Source organism: Salmo trutta, unplaced genomic scaffold (genome assembly GCF_901001165.1).
Source record: "Salmo trutta unplaced genomic scaffold, fSalTru1.1, whole genome shotgun sequence".
Lineage (NCBI taxonomy): Eukaryota > Metazoa > Chordata > Actinopteri > Salmoniformes > Salmonidae > Salmo > Salmo trutta.
Window position 1 is genome coordinate 486,256 of NW_021822962.1, and position 20,233 is coordinate 506,488.

A 20,233-nucleotide genomic window follows, 5' to 3' on the forward strand; every position below is an offset into this window, starting at 1 on the left:
GGAGACTGCGTGGCAGACTGACTACCTGTTACGCGAGTGCAGCAAGGAGCCAAGGTAAGGTGCTAGCTAGCATTAAACTTATCTTATAAAAACAATCAATCTTAACATAATCACTAGTTAACTACACATGGTTGGTGATATTACTAGTTTATCTAGCTGTCCTGCGCTGCATAAAATCGATGCGGTGCCTGTTAATTTCTCATTGAATCACAGCCTACTTCGCCAAACGGGTGATTTAACAAGCGCATTTGCGAAAAAAGCACTGTCGTTGCACCAATGTGTACCTAACCATAAACATCAACGCCTTTCTTAAAATCAATACACAAGTATATATTTTTAAACCTGCATACTTAGTTAAAAGGAATGCATGTTAGCAGGCAATATTAACTAAGGAAATTGTGTCACTTCTCTAGTGTTCTGTGCAACAGAGTCAGGGTATATGCAGCAGTTTGGGCCGCCTGGCTCGTTGCGAACTGTGTGAAGACCATTTCTTCCTAACAAAGACAGCCAACTTCGCCAAACGGGGGATGATTTAACCTCTATGGGCTAGGTGGTACTCAACAGCCAGTGTAATCCTGTGGTGCGATATTCAAATACCTTAGAAATGCTATTACTTCAATTTCTCAAACATATGACTATTTTACACCATTTTAAAGACAAGACTCTCGTTAATCTAACCACACTGTCCGATTTCAAAAAGGCTTTACAACGAAAGCAAAACATTAGATTATGTCAGCAGAGTACCCAGCCAGAAATAATCAGACACCCATTTTTCAAGCTAGCATATAATGTCACATAAACCCAAACCACAGCTAAATGCAGCACTAACCTTTGATGATCTTCATCAGATGACACACCTAGGACATTATGTTATACAATACATGCATGTTTTGTTCAATCAAGTTCATATTTATATCAAAAAACAGCTTTTTACATTAGCATGTGACTAGCATTCCCACCGAACACTTCCGGTGAATTTACTAAATTACTCACGATAAACGTTCACAAAAAACATAACAATTATTTTAAGAATTATAGATACAGAACTCCTATATGCACTCGCTATGTCCGATTTTAAAATAGCTTTTCGGTGAAAGCACATTTTGCAATATTCTAAGTAAATAGCCCGGCATCACAGGGCTAGCTATTTAGACACCCACCAAGTTTAGCCCTCACCAAAGTCAGATTTACTATAAGAAAAATGTTATTACCTTTGCTCTTCTTCGTCAGAATGCACTCCCAGGACTTCTACTTCAATAACAAATGTTGGTTTGGTCCCAAATAATCCATAGTTATATCCAAATAGCGCCGTTTTGTTCGTGCGTTCAAGACACTATTCGAAGGGTAAATAAGGGTCACGCGCCCGACGCGTTTCGTGACAAAAAATGTCTAAATATTCCATTACCGTACTTCGAAGCATGTCAACCGCTGTTTAAAATCAATTTTTATGCCATTTTTCTCGTAAAAAAGCGATAATATTCCGACCGGGAGTGGTGGTTTTCGTTCAAAGAGAGAGAAAGTAAACATGGAGTCGACTCGGGCACGCGCCCCCCGACCCATTGTCCTCAGATCGCCCACTATCAAAATGCGCTACTGTTTTTCAGCCATGGGCTGCAAAGCCACGATTCAGCTTTCTGGCGCCTTCTGAGAGCCTATGGGAGCGTTAGAAAATGTCACGTCATGCCAGAGATCCCCTGTTTTTGTTAGAGATGATCAATAAGGCCATGAAATGGTCAGAGAGAGCGCTTCCTGTTTGGAATCATCTCAGGTTTTGGCCTGCCAAATGAGTTCTGTTATACTCACAGACACCATTCAAACAGTTTTAGAAACTTTAGGGTGTTTTCTATCCAAATCAAACAATTATATGCATATTCCAGTTACTGGGCAGGAGTAGTAACCAGATTAAATCGGGTACGTTTTTTATCCGGCCGTGCAAATACTGCCCCCTAGCCCCAACAGGTTAACAAAAGCTCATTTGCGAAAAAAGCACAATCGTTGCACGAATGTACCTAACCATATACATCAATGCCTTTCTTAAAATCAATACACAGAAGTATATATTTTTTAACCTGCATATTTAGTTAAAAGAAATCCAGGTTAGCAGGCAATATTAACCAGGTGAAATTCTGTCACTTCTCTTGCATTCATTGCACGCAGAGTCAGGGTATATGCAACAGTTTGGGCCGCCTGGCTTGTTGCGAACTAATTTGCCAGAATTTTACATAATTATGACATAACATTGAAGGTTGTGCAATGTAACAGGAATATTTAGACTTATGGATGCCACCCGTTAGATAAAATACGGAACGGTTCCGTATTTCACTGAAAGAATAAAAGTTTTGTTTTCGAAATGATAGTTTCCGGATTTGACCATATTAATGACCTAAGGATCGTATTTCTGTGTGTTATTATATTATAATTAAGTCTATGATTTGATAGAGCAGTCTGACTGAGCGGTGGTAGGCAGCAGCAGGCTCGTAGGCATTCATTCAAACAGCACTTTCGTGCGTTTGTCAGCAGCTCTTCGCAATGCTTCAAGCATTGAGCTGTTTATGACTTCAAGCCTATCAACTCCCGAGATTAGGCTGGCAATACTAAAGTACCTATTAGAACATCCAATAGTCAAAGGTATATGAAATGCAAATGGTATAGAGAGAAATAGTCCTATAATAACTACAACCTAAAACTTCTTACCTGGAAATATTGAAGACTCTTGTTAAAAGGAACCACCAGCTTTCATATGTTCTCATGTTCTGAGCAAGGAACTTAAACGTTAGCTTTCTTACATGGCATATATTGCACTTTTACTTTCTTCTCCAACACTTTGTTTTTGCATTATTTAAACCAAATTGAACATGTTTCATTATTTATTTGAGACTAAATTGATTTTATTGATGTATTATATTAAGTTAAAATAAAAGTGTTCATTGTTCATTCAGTATTGTTGTAATTGTCATTATTACACATATACATATACACATATATACATATACATATACATATACATATATATATATATATATATATATATATATATATATATATATATATATATATATAAATAAATACACTTACATACATACATACACACACACACACACACACACACACACACATTTTATTTGGTCCTCCAATAATCAGTGTTGAAAAATCATAAAATCAGTCGACCTCTAGAATATAGCCTTATTTGGTAAAAGACCAAGTCCATATTATGGCAAGAATAGCTCAAATAAGCAAACAGAAATGACTGTCCATCATTACTTTAAGACATGAAGGTCAGTCAATAAAGACATTTCTAAAACGTAAAAAAATTCTTCAAGTGCAGTCGCAAAAACCATCAATCGCTATGATGAAACTGGCTCTCATGAGGACCGCCACAGGAATGGAAGACCCAGAGTTACCTCTGCTGCAGATGATAAGTTCCTTAGAGTTACCAGCCTCAGAAATTGCAGCCCAAATAAATGCTTCACAGAGTTCAAGCAACAGACACATCTCAACATCAACTGTTCAGAGGTGACTGTATAAAATCAGGCCTTCATGGTCAAATTGCTGCAAAGAAACCACTACTAAAAGACACCAATAAGAAGAAGAGACTTGCTTGGGCCAAGAAACATGAGCAATGGACTTTAGACCAGGGGAAATCTGTCCTTTGGTCTGATGAGTCCAAATTGGAGATTTTTGGTTCCAAGCACTGCCATTGTGAGGCGCGGTGTGGGTGAACGGATGATCTCCGCATATGTATTTCCCACGGTAAAGCATGGAGGGGGAGGTGTTATGGTGTGGGTGTGCTTTTCTGGTGACACTGTCTGTGATTTATTTAGAGGTCAAGGACACACTTAACCAGCATGGCTACCACAGCATTCTGCAGCGATACGCCATACCATCTGGAATGGGCTTAGTGAGACTATCATTTGTTTTTCAACAGGACAATGACCCAACACACCTCCAGGCTGTGTAAGGGCTATTTTACCAAGGAGGAGAGTGATGGAGTGCTGCATCAGATGACCTGGCCTCCACAATACCCCAACCTCAAACAAATTGAGATGGTTTGGGATGAGTCGGACCGCATAGTGAAACAAAAGCAGCCAACAAGTGCTCAGCAAATGTGGGAACTCTTTCAAGACTGTTGGAAAAGCATTCTAGGTAAAGCTGGTTGAGAGAATGCCAAGAGGCAAAGGGTGGCTATTTGAAGAATCTCAAATATAAAATATATTTTGAATTGTTTAACACTTTTTTGGTTACTACGTGATTCCATACGTGTTATTTCATAGTTTTGATAGTCACTATTATTCTACAATATAGTAAAAATAAAGAAAAACCCTGGAATGAGTAGGTGTTCTAAAACTTGACCAGTAGTGCATATATAGGGAATTGAGTGCCATTTGGGACACAGACATGGCACAAATATTGGAAGAGGGTTAGACCTACCAGTGAATCTTAAGAACCTCAGCAAAAGGGTATTTCTACCCTTTTGTAGTAGGCAGAAGTTGCTGCGAACACGGCCCAGTAGGAAGATGTTGCCATGAACAACACGGCCCAGTAGGAAGATGTTGCTAGGAACAACACGGCCCAGTAGGAAGATGTTCCTAGGAACAACACGGCCCAGTAGGAAGATGTTGCTAGGACACAACACGGCCCAGTAGGAAGATGTTGCTAGGAAACAACACGGCCCAGTAGGAAGATGTTCCTAGGAACAACACGGCCCAGTAGTAAGATGTTCCTAGGAACAACACGGCCCAGTAGTAAGATGTTCCTAGGAACAACACGGCCCAGTAGGAAGATGTTGCTAGGAAACAACACGGCCCAGTAGGAAGATGTTCCTAGGAACAACACGGCCCAGTAGTAAGATGTTCCTAGGAACAACACGGCCCAGTAGGAAGATGTTGCTAGGAACAACACGGCCCAGTAGTAAGATGTTCCTAGGAACAACACGGCCCAGTAGTAAGATGTTCCTAGGAACAACACGGCCCAGTAGGAAGATGTTCCTAGGAACAACACGGCCCAGTAGGAAGATGTTCCTAGGAACAACACAGTCTGTAGCTTTCAAATCCCCATGGTAAATCTATCATCACGGGACATGTAGAGCTTGACACATGGGTTTGATCAAGGTAACAAATACACATGCACACTTGACTAATCCTTGCGCAATAGCTTTCAAGCACATGCATGCATCTTCATTCCAACTTCCTTTTTTTATTGCACTTCCTGTGTTATGAGCAGGAAGCCAGCTGCTGCTGCAACTGAACTCTTTCCTCCAGGCCACAACAGATCACATGAGGACTGGTGGCTCTGAATGGTGGACCCGCTGTAAGCCACAACTGAGACATACAGGATTGGTGTTTTAGATAGAAATAGGAGCCGCAGGGTGTGAAACTGCGGAACTGAATATCTCTTAACGCCCTGCTAGACATGAGGATTTCATACTGCATTACTGACCCCGCTGGGCTCATGGTGTAAATGTCTTCTTCCTTTATCTTTAGAGAGTAGCCGCTCGTATTCAGTTGGCCTGGATTCAGATCAGACACCTCATTGTTGCTGATCGATTGGACGTTAGGCTACAGTACTACAGGGGTTCACATGATCCATGGTGCAGCCAGCCTGCCTTTAGCCCGGGGTTGGCATGATGGCACAAACAGACTGGCACTCAGGCTACCTGCCTTTCACCCCGGATTCACTTTTCAACGTCAACGTTAAGCGACTACTTCTCATCTTCAGCCTTGCTACCAATTACCTTAGACAACATCTAACAATGAACTTCTGTTCGGCATTCTGAATTCCACTCTGAATTGAGAGTCATGCGGAATTAGGCTACTGAAAGATTAGGGCCAAATATACCAACCAGGCTGCATTCAATTGGAAGCAAGAACTGTGTAGAACTAGGCGACTAGCAGTACACATGCCCTGGGTTATTTAACACTGTGTAGGACTAGGCGACTAGCAGTAGACATGCCCTGGGTTATTTAACACTGCGTAGAACTAGGCGACTAGCAGTACACATGCCCTGGGTTATTTAACACTGCGTAGAACTAGGCGACTAGCAGTAGACATGCCCTGGGTTATTTAACACTGCGTAGAACTAGGCGACTAGCAGTACACATGCCCTGGGTTATTTAACACTGCGTAGAACTAGGCGACTAGCAGTACACATGCCCTGGGTTATTTAACACTGAGTAGAACTAGGCGACTAGCAGTAGACATGCCCTGGGTTATTTAACACTGCGTAGAACTAGGCGACTAGCAGTAGACATGCCCTGGGTTATTTAACACTGCGTAGAACTAGGCGACTAGCAGTACACATGCCCTGGGTTATTTAACACTGCGTAGGACTAGGCGACTAGCAGTACACATGCCCTGGGTTATTTAACACATGCGTAGAACTAGGCGACTAGCAGTACACATGCCCTGGGTTATTTAACACTGCGTAGGACTAGGCGACTAGCAGTACACATGCCCTGGGTTATTTAACACTGCGTAGAACTAGGCGACTAGCAGTAGACATGCCCTGGGTTATTTAACACTGCGTAGAACTAGGCGACTAGCAGTAGACATGCCCTGGGTTATTTAACACTGCGTAGAACTAGGCGACTAGCAGTAGACATGCCCTGGGTTATTTAACACTGCGTAGAACTAGGCGACTAGCAGTAGACATGCCCTGGGTTATTTAACACTGCGTAGAACTAGGCGACTAGCAGTAGACATGCCCTGGGTTATTTAACACTGCGTAGAACTAGGCGACTAGCAGTACACATGCCCTGGGTTATTTAACACTGCGTAGAACTAGGCGACTAGCAGTACACATGCCCTGGGTTATTTAACACTGCGTAGAACTAGGCGACTAGCAGTACACATGCCCTGGGTTATTTAACACTGCGTAGAACTAGGCGACTAGCAGTACACATGCCCTGGGTTATTTAACACTGCGTAGAACTAGGCGACTAGCAGTACACATGCCCTGGGTTATTTAACACTGAGTAGAACTAGGCGACTAGCAGTACACATGCCCTGGGTTATTTAACACTGCGTAGAACTAGGCGACTAGCAGTACACATGCCCTGGGTTATTTAACACTGCGTAGAACTAGGCGACTAGCAGTACACATGCCCTGGGTTATTTAACACTGAGTTACAGGAGGGCTATGCAGGCCTCGAATATTCCGGCGACATGGAGTCGAAGCCCCCTTGTGTGTGTGGCAGTAATGCCCCCCCTTGTGTGTGTGGCAGTAATGCCCCCCCTTGTGTGTGTGTGGCAGTAATGCCCCCCCTTGTGTGTGTGTGGCAGTAATGCCCCCCCTTGTGTGTGTGTGGCAGTAATGCCCCCCCTTGTGTGTGTGTGGCAGTAATGCCCCCCCTTGTGTGTGTGTGGCAGTAATGCCCCCCTTGTGTGTGTGTGGCAGTAATGTCCCCCCTTGTGTGTGTGTGGCAGTAATGCCCCCCCTTGTGTGTGTGTGGCAGTAATGCCCCCCCTTGTGTGTGTGTGGCAGTAATGCCCCCCCTTGTGTGTGTGTGGCAGTAATGCCCCCCCTTGTGTGTGTGGCAGTAATGCCCCCCCTTGTGTGTGTGGCAGTAATGCCCCCCTTGTGTGTGTGGCAGTAATGCCCCCCTTGTGTGTGTGGCAGTAATGCCCCCCTTGTGTGTGGCAGTAATGCCCCCCTTGTGTGTGGCAGTAATGCCCCCCTTGTGTGTGGCAGTAATGTCCCCATGCCTTACATCCAAAGTGGCCGTTGTGCCCTTGGGCTGAATATAATAATTATAATTCCCTTCTCCCAGGTGCCAAACCAACATGCTCCAAAGCACCTCTCACTGACATGGGTCTCTCAGATATCTCAATTCTTATTAGCCAACGCCCGTCACGTGATCGGGTCAGACACATCAGGGATGAAGTGAAGACTAACGTCGGGGATGAAGTGAAGACTAACGTCGGGGATGAAGTGAAGACTAACGTCGGGGATGAAGTGAAGACTAACGTCGGGGATGAAGTGAAGACTAACGTCGGGGATGAAGTGAAGACTAACGTCGGGGATGAAGTGAAGACTAACGTCGGGCATGAAGTGAAGACTAACGTCGGGGATAAAGTGAAGACTAACGTCGGGGATGCAACAGCGCTCTTACTTCTTATTGAATTCCGAGGCGCATAGTGAAAATGTTAGAACTGTCCACATTTTACTTTTCATCAGCCGACATCAACCAAAAGCACCAGCCAGTCAATCTACTATCCCCCATAGTACAACAGTTGATCCATTCTATTGGTCAGCTTGTCCTTCTGTGTGAGAAATAAATATTCCAAACAGACTCTGGGACAGTTGTGGGACGACAGATCACAAATGAATACAACCACTGTATATCAAAAAACATTTAAAAAGCAATGAGGCTGATGCAACGGATCACAACGTTTAGCTTAAAAATGTTGACAAACTAGTCGGCTATTTCTTCACATTATAAGCGCAGTAAGACACACACATCAGCATGAATGCTCCAAAATGCAATAAGCGGAAAACACCATTCTCAAAAGTGCACCGTGTGGTTTCATATCCTTCAGAAATTTACAAAGACCTAAAAACACAACAAGCATGGGTTGTTACCATGACTAGGGCTGTTACTATGACTAGGGCTGTTACTATGACTAGGGTTGTTACCATGACTAGGGCTGTTACCATGACTAGGGTTGTTACCATGACTAGGGCTGTTACTATGACTAGGGTTGTTACCATGACTAGGGCTGTTACCATGACTAGGGTTGTTACCATGACTAGGGCTGTTACTATGACTAGGGTTGTTACCATGACTAGGGCTGTTACCATGACTAGGGCTGTTACCATGACTAGGGCTGTTACCATGACTAGGGCTGTTACCATGACTAGGGCTGTTACCATGACTAGGGCTGTTACCATGACTAGGGTTGTTACCATGACTAGGGCTGTTACTATGACTAGGGTTGTTACCATGACTAGGGTTGTTACCATGACTAGGGTTGTTACCATGACTAGGGCTGTTACCATGACTAGGGCTGTTACCATGACTAGGGCTGTTACCATGACTAGGGCTGTTACCATGACTAGGGTTGTTAGGGTTGTTACCATGACTAGGGCTGTTACCATGACTAGGGCTGTTACCATGACTAGGGCTGTTACCATGACTAGGGCTGTTACTATGACTAGGGTTGTTACCATGACTAGGGCTGTTACCATGACTAGGGCTGTTACTATGACTAGGGCTGTTACTATGACTAGGGCTGTTACCATGACTAGGGCTGTTACCATGACTAGGGCTGTTACCATGACTAGGGTTGTTACCATGACTAGGGCTGTTACCATGACTAGGGCTGTTACCATGACTAGGGCTGTTACCATGACTAGGGCTGTTACCATGACTAGGGCTGTTACCATGACTAGGGCTGTTACAATGACTAGGGCTGTTACCATGACTAGGGCTGTTACCATGACTAGGGCTGTTAACATGACTAGGGCTGTTACCATGACTAGGGCTGTTAGGGTTGTTACCATGACTAGGGTTGTTACCATGACTAGGGCTGTTACCATGACTAGGGCTGTTACCATGACTAGGGTTGTTACCATGACTAGGGTTGTTACCATGACTAGGGCTGTTACCATGACTAGGGCTGTTACCATGACTAGGGCTGTTAGGGTTGTTACCATGACTAGGGTTGTTACCATGACTAGGGCTGTTACCATGACTAGGGCTGTTACCATGACTAGGGCTGTTACCATGACTAGGGCTGTTACCATGACTAGGGTTGTTACCATGACTAGGGTTGTTACCATGACTAGGGTTGTTACCATGACTAGGGTTGTTACCATGACTAGGGCTGTTAGGGCTGTTACCATGACTAGGGCTGTTAGGGCTGTTACCATGACTAGGGCTGTTACCATGACTAGGGCTGTTACCATGACTAGGGCTGTTACTATGACTAGGGCTGTTACCATGACTAGGGCTGTTACCATGACTAGGGCTGTTAGGGCTGTTACCATGACTAGGGCTGTTAGGGCTGTTACCATGACTAGGGCTGTTAGGGCTGTTACCATGACTAGGGCTGTTAGGGCTGTTACCATGACTAGGGCTGTTACCATGACTAGGGCTGTTACCATGACTAGGGCTGTTACCATGACTAGGGCTGTTAGGGCTGTTACTATGACTAGGGCTGTTACCATGACTAGGGCTGTTACCATGACTAGGGCTGTTACCATGACTAGGGCTGTTACCATGACTAGGGCTGTTACCATGACTAGGGCTGTTAGGGCTGTTACCATGACTAGGGCTGTTACCATGACTAGGGCTGTTAGGGCTGTTACCATGACTGGGGCTGTTACCATGACTGGGGCTGTTACCATGACTAGGGCTGTTACCATGACTAGGGCTGTTACTATGACTAGGGCTGTTACTATGACTAGGGCTGTTACTATGACTAGGGCTGTTACTATGACTAGGGCTGTTAGGGCTGTTACTATGACTAGGGCTGTTACCATGACTAGGGCTGTTACCATGACTAGGGCTGTTACCATGACTAGGGCTGTTACCATGACTAGGGCTGTTACCATGACTAGGGCTGTTAGGGCTGTTACCATGACTAGGGCTGTTAGGGCTGTTACCATGACTAGGGCTGTTACCATGACTAGGGCTGTTACCATGACTAGGGCTGTTACCATGACTAGGGCTGTTACTATGACTAGGGCTGTTACTATGACTAGGGCTGTTACTATGACTAGGGCTGTTACTATGACTAGGGCTGTTACTATGACTAGGGCTGTTACTATGACTAGGGCTGTTAGGGCTGTTACTATGACTAGGGCTGTTACTATGACTAGGGCTGTTACTATGACTAGGGCTGTTAGGGCTGTTACTATGACTAGGGCTGTTACCATGACTAGGGCTGTTACCATGACTAGGGCTGTTGCCATGACTAGGGCTGTTACTATGACTAGGGCTGTTACCATGACTAGGGCTGTTACTATGACTAGGGCTGTTACTATGACTAGGGCTGTTACTATGACTAGGGCTGTTACCATGACTAGGGCTGTTACCATGACTAGGGCTGTTACCATGACTAGGGCTGTTACTATGACTAGGGCTGTTACTATGACTAGGGCTGTTACTATGACTAGGGCTGTTACCATGACTAGGGCTGTTACTATGACTAGGGCTGTTACTATGACTAGGGCTGTTACTATGACTAGGGCTGTTACTATGACTAGGGCTGTTACTATGACTAGGGCTGTTACCATGACTAGGGCTGTTACCATGACTAGGGCTGTTACTATGACTAGGGCTGTTACTATGACTAGGGCTGTTACTATGACTAGGGCTGTTACCATGACTAGGGCTGTTACTATGACTAGGGCTGTTACCATGACTAGGGCTGTTACCATGACTAGGGCTGTTACTATGACTAGGGCTGTTACCATGACTAGGGCTGTTACCATGACTAGGGCTGTTACTATGACTAGGGCTGTTACTATGACTAGGGCTGTTACTATGACTAGGATTGTGTCTTTGGCTCCTGGACAACGAAAGAAAGTTGAGAACATGAGATAAATACTGGTTTCAATGGCATATAAGGAAGTGTTTATGAAAGAATCCCCATAACATTCCTATGCTAGTAACTCTAAGACATGCCTCATAAAATACCCCAAAACGTCCAGGTTTTAAACAATTACGTTTATGGTTAAATAGTTTCAAAATGTTGACTGCCTACGCTTAGATTGCAAGATTGGTGAAGTTGCGCAAATGGCAACTGGCCTTTCCGTCCTATCAGAACGAACAGTGCCTCAGGTATGTCGACAGAATCAAGCCTTCAGATTTTAATAACAGATTGTAGCCAATACCATAGGCTATCACCTACACTTTGACATGTAGGCTAATTCATCATTTATTTACATACACTTATGTTTTCTTAACAGAATAGCTACTGTTTTTCAGTTTTCAAATCAATTTAATTTGATATTTTGGTTAATGGCCTTGGTGCCCCAGCAGATTGCCTTGGTGCCTTGGCAGATTGGGCACCGCTTGAAGGCCATATGGCCTTGCCCCTAAAATCACTCAATTCAAGGCCTGGGCCTGTCATTTACAGTAGACTGCAGTAATCACATCTCACATGGGTTCACATTTGCTATCATTTTCCCACTACAATGACAATAACACCAGTCCAATCCATCTTACCTTTTCAGAGAAAAACAAACCTGCCAAAGACTGTTTGAAAAATCCTAACTCAAGTCAAGTGTCACTTTTGTTCCTCTTCCAGTCATCGAGCACTGCTGGAGTGTCACTGATAACACATAGGGCCTATGACCTACAATGTTGTCAAACAGCCCCTAGCGCCGTAAAATGTGGAAACTCGAGACAGAAATGGAAGTTGAGCGATCCCGGTACTAGTTAGCCTAGTTCTCTGGAGGGGAGAATGTGAGGTGATCCTGGTACTAGTTAGCCTAGTTCTCTGGAGGGGAGAATGTGAGGTGATCCTGGTACTAGTTAGCCTAGTTCTCTGGAGGGGAGAATGTGAGGTGATCCTGGTACTAGTTAGCCTAGTTCTCTGGAGGGGAGAATGTGAGGTGATCCTGGTACTAGTTAGCCTAGTTCTCTGGAGGGGAGAATGTGAGGTGATCCTGGTACTAGTTAGCCTAGTTCCCTGGAGGGGAGAATGTGAGGTGATCCTGGTACTAGTTAGCCTAGTTCTCTGGAGGGGAGAATGTGAGGTGATCCTGGTACTAGTTAGCCTAGTTCTCTGGAGGGGAGAATGTGAGGTGATCCTGGTACTAGTTAGCCTAGTTCCCTGGAGGGGAGAATGTGAGGTGATCCTGGTACTAGTTAGCCTAGTTCTCTGGAGGGGAGAATGTGAGGTGATCCTGGTACTAGTTAGCCTAGTTCTCTGGAGGGGAGAATGTGAGGTGATCCTGGTACTAGTTAGCCTAGTTCTCTGGAGGGGAGAATGTGAGGTGATCCTGGTACTAGTTAGCCTAGTTCTCTGGAGGGGAGAATGTGAGGTGATCCTGGTACTAGTTAGCCTAGTTCTCTGGAGGGGAGAATGTGAGGTCAGCTGCAAAGCAACACTTAGGGTTTTTACCCGTCTAAGAAAGCTGACAACGGTACCATGGTCTTTGTGCCAGTTTTCAAGATTAGATATCAGGTTAAGAGAGGCTGGCATTCGTGTGCTCATCTGACAGCTCTACAGTGTTGCCAGTCAAAACAGGCACCAGCAGGCACTGGCACTTTCCACCCTTAAGGACTCCAGAGGTGATCTTAAATATAGCTTCACTGCCTCAAAGCCTTCCATAAACACAGGCAAATATGCCAGTGCTCTGAGCTCTTTGCAGATGACAAATACAATTGCTTCACACACCCCCTCCCAACACAAAATTCCAAAAATATCACATCTGATTTAGCCAAGTGTGGCAGAACTTGGCGGGATCCCCCACAGGAAGCATTTCCCTTCATTGTATCTCTGTGGTGCCTGTCTATGCTATGGGGTCCTCTGAGGCTTGGCTGACACTAGCCAGCAGAGTACACACACACAGTGGCTGCGTCTCAAACACCACCCAATTCCCTATATAGTTCACTGCTTTTGACCAAAGCCCTATAAGCAGTGCACTATGTAGTTAACAGGGTGCCATTTAGGACACACAAAATCACAGCCGTCCATCAGCAGACAAGCGAGCGCACACTCTCTCGAGTAAGGGCTCACTGGCACTTCATAAATCAAGATTAGGAGTGTCTGGAGAATCCCCTCCCCAGAGTGTCATTAAAAAGGCCATGTCAGATGGAATATATCAGATGAGGGTGAGAGAACCAGATGAAAGAGGAGCCAGGTCAAGAAGACCTCTGTGAGCAACAGCAACATTTAAATGAGTTAGTATGACTCTGTGGAGTTTTCTGGAGATAATGCACGCCATGCTAACGAGCCTAAACTGTGCAGCTGCCTGCAGGCTTTAAGGAACCTCCTGAACTTCAGAGGCCTGCGTTGAGTTTTTCCTCATGGCTTGGTTGAACTTCTTCAGTCACTTGCTTGGGAATCTCTTGCACTAAGTTCATTAATCCTGCAGAAGATTACATCATACACTGGGAGACAAAGCTAGAGAAGGAGAAAACACAACAAGCTACCGCAAGCGAAAATACAACAAGCTACCGTAGGAGAAAAAATACAACAAGCTACCGCAGGAGAAAAAAAATACAACAAGCTACAGTAGGAGAAAAATACAACAAGCTACAGTAGGAGAAAAATACAACAAGCTACAGTAGGAGAAAAATACAACAAGCTACAGTAGGAGAAAAATACAACAAGCTACCGTAGGAGAAAAATACAACAAGCTACAGTAGGAGAAAAATACAACAAAGAAACATGTCCAACACGTCTCCACAATGACAAGCCTTAAATTGCTGAGGATGTTCCTAAATACCAATTGACTGACTTACCCTGTTAACAATTCATGAAGGACATCTATATCCACACAGCACAATGAGACGTACAGCTCTGTAATTCATGAAGGACATCTATATCCACACAGCACAATGAGACGTACAGCTCTGTAATTCATGAAGGACATCTTTATCCACACAGCACAATGAGACATACAGCTCTGTAATTCATGAAGGACATCTATATCCACACAGCACAATGAGACGTACAGCTCTGTAATTCATGAAGGACATCTATATCCACACAGCACAATGAGACGTACAGCTCTGTAATTCATGAAGAACATCTTTATCCACACAGCACAATGAGACGTACAGCTCTGTAATTCATGAAGGACATCTATATCCACACAGCACAATGAGACGTACAGCTCTGTAATTCATGAAGGACATCTATATCCACACAGCACAATGAGACGTACAGCTCTGTAATTCATGAAGAACATCTATATCCACACAGCACAATGAGACGTACAGCTCTGTAATTCATGAAGAACATCTATATCCACACAGCACAATGAGACGTACAGCTCTGTAATTCATGAAGAACATCTATATCCACACAGCACAATGAGACGTACAGCTCTGTAATTCATGAAGGACATCTATATCCACACAGCACAATGAGCCGTACAGCTCTGTAATTCATGAAGGACATCTATATCCACACAGCACAATGAGACATACAGCTCTGTAATTCTAAGAAGAAGCATCGGTACAATGCCTGCAATTACTTTGCCATGAGGCTAAACTTTCTATAAAAGTCAAAGACCATATCATTACAGAACAAAAACTGAAAAGCAGAAAGCTCTGCCATACAGTTTGCACTGTAACAAGCAGAAATAACAAGAATAGTTTCAAACTTAAACTTAACGGAGATCTCACCTTTCAGAGTGGTCGATCCAAATGGGTCAGGAACCTATTTGCACTTCCAGAAAAAGTTCCCTTTTAAAACAATGTGCTTCCTGCTTGCCTCTCTTTTTGAGAGTGTACGTGCGTACCAGTGGGCTTGCCTGGGCTGTGATGTCTGTGCCCAGTTAGTGCTCCAAAATGCCAATTTGAGGAAAGGGAAGGCCTGCTCCTTAGGGAATCCTAACATAACCATTTATTAGGCTCCCATACGAGTCCCAAAGCTCCACCAGTTGTATTCTGTCTCTTTATGCTTCTTTAACAGAGCGGTTGGTTGGCTGGGAGCCAGGTCCTGCATGCAGAAGGCCAGGGGAAAGTCAGATGGAGGGCCAATTAACAAATGGCACCCTATTCACTATATAGTGCACTACTTTGACCAAGGTCTATGGGCCCTAGTCCTGGTCAAAAGTGGTGCACTAAATAGGCAATAGGGTGCCATTTGAGCTGTAGCTGTGAAACTTGGCTCAGGGCAACATGGCTGGTTCTGCTATGAACCTGGGGCGTTATTATCAGCCAGCCACAAAGTAACAGGTTCCCTCACTACTGTCAAGAGTGACCTGGGGGGTATTACCAGCCACAAAGTAACAGGTTATCTCACTACTGTCAAGAGTGACCTGGGGGGGTATTACCAGCCACAAAGTAACAGGTTCCCTCACTTCTGTCAAGAGTGACCTGGGAGGGGGGGGGGTATTACCAGCCACAAAGTAACAGGTTCCCTCACTACTGTCAAGAGTGACCTGGGGGGTATTACCAGCCACAAAGTAACAGGTTCCCTCACTTCTGTCAAGAGTGACCTGGGGGGGGGGTATTACCAGCCACAAAGTAACAGGTTCCCTCACTTCTGTCAAGAGTGACCTGGGGGGTATTACCAGCCACAAAGTAACAGCTTCCCTCACTTCTGTCAAGAGTGACCTGGGGGGGGGTATTACCAGCCACAAAGTAACAGGTTCTCTCACTTCTGTCAAGAGTGACCTGGGGGGGTATTACCAGCCACAAAGTAACAGGTTCCCTCACTTCTGTCAAGAGTGACCTGGGGGGGTATTACCAGCCACAAAGTAACAGGTTCTCTCACTTCTGTCAAGAGTGACCTGGGGGGTATTACCAGCCACAAAGTAACAGGTTCTCTCACTTCTGTCAAGAGTGACCTGGGGGGGTATTACCAGCCACAAAGTAACAGGTTCCCTCACTACTGTCAAGAGTGACCTGGGGGGGTATTACCAGCCACAAAGTAACAGGTTCTCTCACTTCTGTCAAGAGTGACTGATCCCAGGGGGCTTTGAGAACAAAGCTGAATTCCCAGAAGAGGCCTCCTCATGAGTTCGGATCACTTGACTCAGCCATACGCAACCGCTTTAACTGCATAACAAAATAAAAGGGTCTAACACAACGGAATAATCCAACTCAGAAATCAAGTGCGTACAGGGATATCATTTGCAAGGGAAAGCGAGATCATTTGCGAGGTTTCCATGCTTTTAGAGCTAATCATTTCTTCATAGATTGAATTGTAGCTCTGTTTCCAGCATCAGGGAAACTGTTTGCTTGCGCCCCCCAACAAGTTCCACACAGAGTGTGTGCCAGCACATCCACCACCCACCAGTCCTTCTTGATGCATTTTCCAGGGCCTCATATTTTCCCAATAAAAGGGGCGTATCAGGATTACTTTAGCGGAGGAAGCCACCCCTTGCCCCATGGCAGCCATTTACGTCATTGGTTGTCGATGCCATGAGTGAGGACTGACACATTCAACTGTTAGGACACCCCTGCACAGCGGTGGTGGGCGTGGGCTCCCCCCTTCCCTCCCCTGGCCCTTCCTGAGCCAGCGGTGGGGGGGCGGGGGCTCCACCCTTCCCGAGCCAGCGGTGGGGGGGCGGGGGCTCCACCCTTCCCGAGCCAGCGGTGGGGGGGCGGGGGCTCCACCCTTCCCTCCCCCTTCCTGAGCCAGCGGTTGATTAGGTAGGCTGTGGCTACATCTCAAAACGCCACCCTATTCCCTATGTAGTGCCCCCATAGGGCCCTGGTCAGAAGCTGGGAATAAGGTATCATTTGGGATGCCGGCCGCTGTGTGACAAACTGGGCTGGACCTCCCTCCTCACACCTTCCTGGTTTACAACCAGCAGAGAGAAGCCGGTGTCACAGTAAGGGGGGAAACAATGAGGTTGAGCCAGGTCAGTGGGCAAAGCAGCAGGGTGACTAGAACAGGGCTTAATGCATAAGGAGAGTTTCCACTGTGACCTAGCCTCTACTCAGGACCGACATCAAAAAGAGCTGCCGTCATCACCCTCAGCACTAGAGGGACAGGTTCTTTATAATTACACATGGGGCTGCATCCCAAATGGCACCCTATAGGGATACTCTATATAGTGCACTACTTTGGACCAAGGCCCATCGGGAAAAGGATGCCATTGGGGATACACTCCAAGAAGAAGTACGCCCATTATGTCAGTGACTCACAAAAAAAATGTGGCCACAATAGAGGCTTGAGTTTGAGCCTGTCCTAAGCATGACTTCCTTTAGGAAGGAACACAGAAAACCAAGAAAGAAGAGGAGAGTTGTTCCCAGGCCTCAGCGCTTCCTGCTGTTAGGCCTATATGACAGAAGAAACATATTGGAGACCCACCAGGACCACAAACCACAGCAGTAGCCTGTAATGAAGTCAGTCTGGACAATAGTACCACAGCCTCAGTAAAACAGAGAGAGAATGCTATGTGAAAGTCTTCCTGTGGGAAAGACTGGAGAAGTAATCAACAGGGCAGATGAGATGCCCACCCTCTCACCAGGTTGCTGCTTCACACACACCTGTTCACACCTGTGACAACAGAGCAGAGTACTTTAACAGAAACATCTACAGCTACCTGCTCGCCGACACTATGCTATTCCAATCACACCCACTTTCCATAACCACTTGCAGCCGGTGAAGTAAACCTAAATGTATACAGGGGTATTTTGAAATACAGCACAATAACTTTTTCACAACAGATTTAGCCTAGTCTAACTGTTACTTGCAACAGGCCAAAAGGTTCTTAAAGCGGCAATCAGCAGTTGAAACAATAACAAAGCGACTCCCCGTCACTGTTTCACAAAAAAGCAAAGGGATGGGACAGATTTCTTTTTTTTACTCTCAAACTCATAGCCAGAGCTATGGATGCAAAGACTGACCATCCATGATATTAAAAGGTTAGTTTTAAAGGAGACCTTAATTTAACTAGGCAAGTCAGTTAAGAACAAATTCTTATTTACAATGACAGCCTACCCTGGCCAAACCCGGACAACGCTGGGCCAATTGTGCGCCGCCCTATGGGACTCCCAATCACGGCCAGATGCGATACAGCCTGGATTCGAACCAGGGCCTGTAGTGACGTCTCTTGCACAGAGATGCAGTGCCTTAGACCACTGCGCCCCTCGGGAGGCCCAAATCAGGATTTATTTCACTGATTGGATATAGAACATTTCGTGAAGTGAAAGGGATTTAGCTGCTGTACATGGTTGTATAACTGCTTTTAAAATATCAATAGTAAATCTACAATCAGCTTTGGACATTTTGAGAATGAGAAAACAGCAGCACTATGTGCAATTGTCTATATGCATAAATATAATCTTGTCTGGTGCTGTTAAATGTCATCAGTATCTTGATCTGAAATAAAACTGGGAGCAGCGCTCTTACCCTGCAGTGTATACAAGCTGGACTCGAGGTTTTAGGGAGAGTTCCTCCATCAAGTTGCATAAAAATGGGCATAACGTTAGTGTGCCATCTTTAACTAAAGTAAACAAAGGACTGGAGCAAGAATTTATTTACATCTCAGCGAGCCGGGCATTTTCAGGAAAAACTAATCATTGCGGTAGAAATAAGATTAGACTTTTCGTGTGTAACAGTATTTGTATAGCCAACCTCAATAGCAAGAAAGCTTCTAAAATTGTTTGATTCAAGGAAGAAGCACGAGGACTGCGCATCACCTTAAAAATGCTAACCTGTTGCCATCAAAACACTAAGCCTGTTTCAAGAATCTTCACATGGTTCATCGTTAGCTAGTTAGCACACAACGCAAGTTTACAGTCTGCATGGTAGCTAGTTACAAAGACCACCCTGACAATCATAAACAGACCGCCACTGTTGTTACGGGCAAGCTAACTAGCACTAAGCTAGCTAACGTTAGATAGCTACATCCGTAACGTTACTAAACCACAGTAATGTTAGACTAGCTCTTGCATGCAAATTCATATTTCATTTGATAGAGGCTTACCGTCTCCAAGCTACCGATGGTATCTTAAACTGCTTGGTCGCCAGCAGCTCCTGGATACTTTTATGAGCAATATTTGGCAATTTCACATTGTTTGTAGCTATTTTATTGCACACAGACAGAGCGATCAAAAGTCGGTCCATGTGATTTTAAAACGACAATGACATTTCTCCCTCCTCTGTCTCCATGGGGACCTAGCGTCACAGTCGTTCTGCGAGAACAGGGGCGGGTCTCAGAACCATTTAAACAGCCGGCGGGAACACACTTATGTCACATTCAATATGTTCTACCTAACCACATTATTTGTTCTCTAATATCCAGCTGCATAGCAGAATGATACGTCTACAATGCTCTAAACGTATATATTTTAGGTTGCTCTGGTACACCATCTAGCGTACGATAAAAGTGTACACAACAGCTACTTGGTGGTGATGCTACGCACAGTACTGGTATTCTGGTACGACAGACAGACAGACAGACAGACAGACCCAAGCCTCTTGACCACAGTCAAACATGTGTGACTGTATGTAAAAAAGCATAAACGCAGGCTCTGACACAGAATGCACTGTAATTTAATGCTCAGAAAGATATTAATAACCTGAAAGTAATGTGCAATAGCTTTGTCTATCTGATAAATAGGACAAGGAAGGCCTGTGATGGGAGAGGGGA

The 20,233-nt window shown here is 45.0% G+C and overlaps 1 protein-coding gene across 1 annotated transcript in view; it reads right to left on the reverse strand.

Moving 5' to 3' along the window:
- The window catches only part of LOC115187791 (protein tyrosine phosphatase type IVA 3), a 66,186-nt gene extending 46,371 nt beyond the window's left edge, over positions 1 to 19,815 (reverse strand). Inside the window, exon 1 of the mRNA XM_029746828.1 lies at positions 19,568 to 19,815. The gene's annotated coding sequence lies outside the window, so the exon portion shown is untranslated. The remainder of the gene's footprint in view (positions 1 to 19,567) is intronic.
- Positions 19,816 to 20,233: the final 418 nt, after the last annotated feature.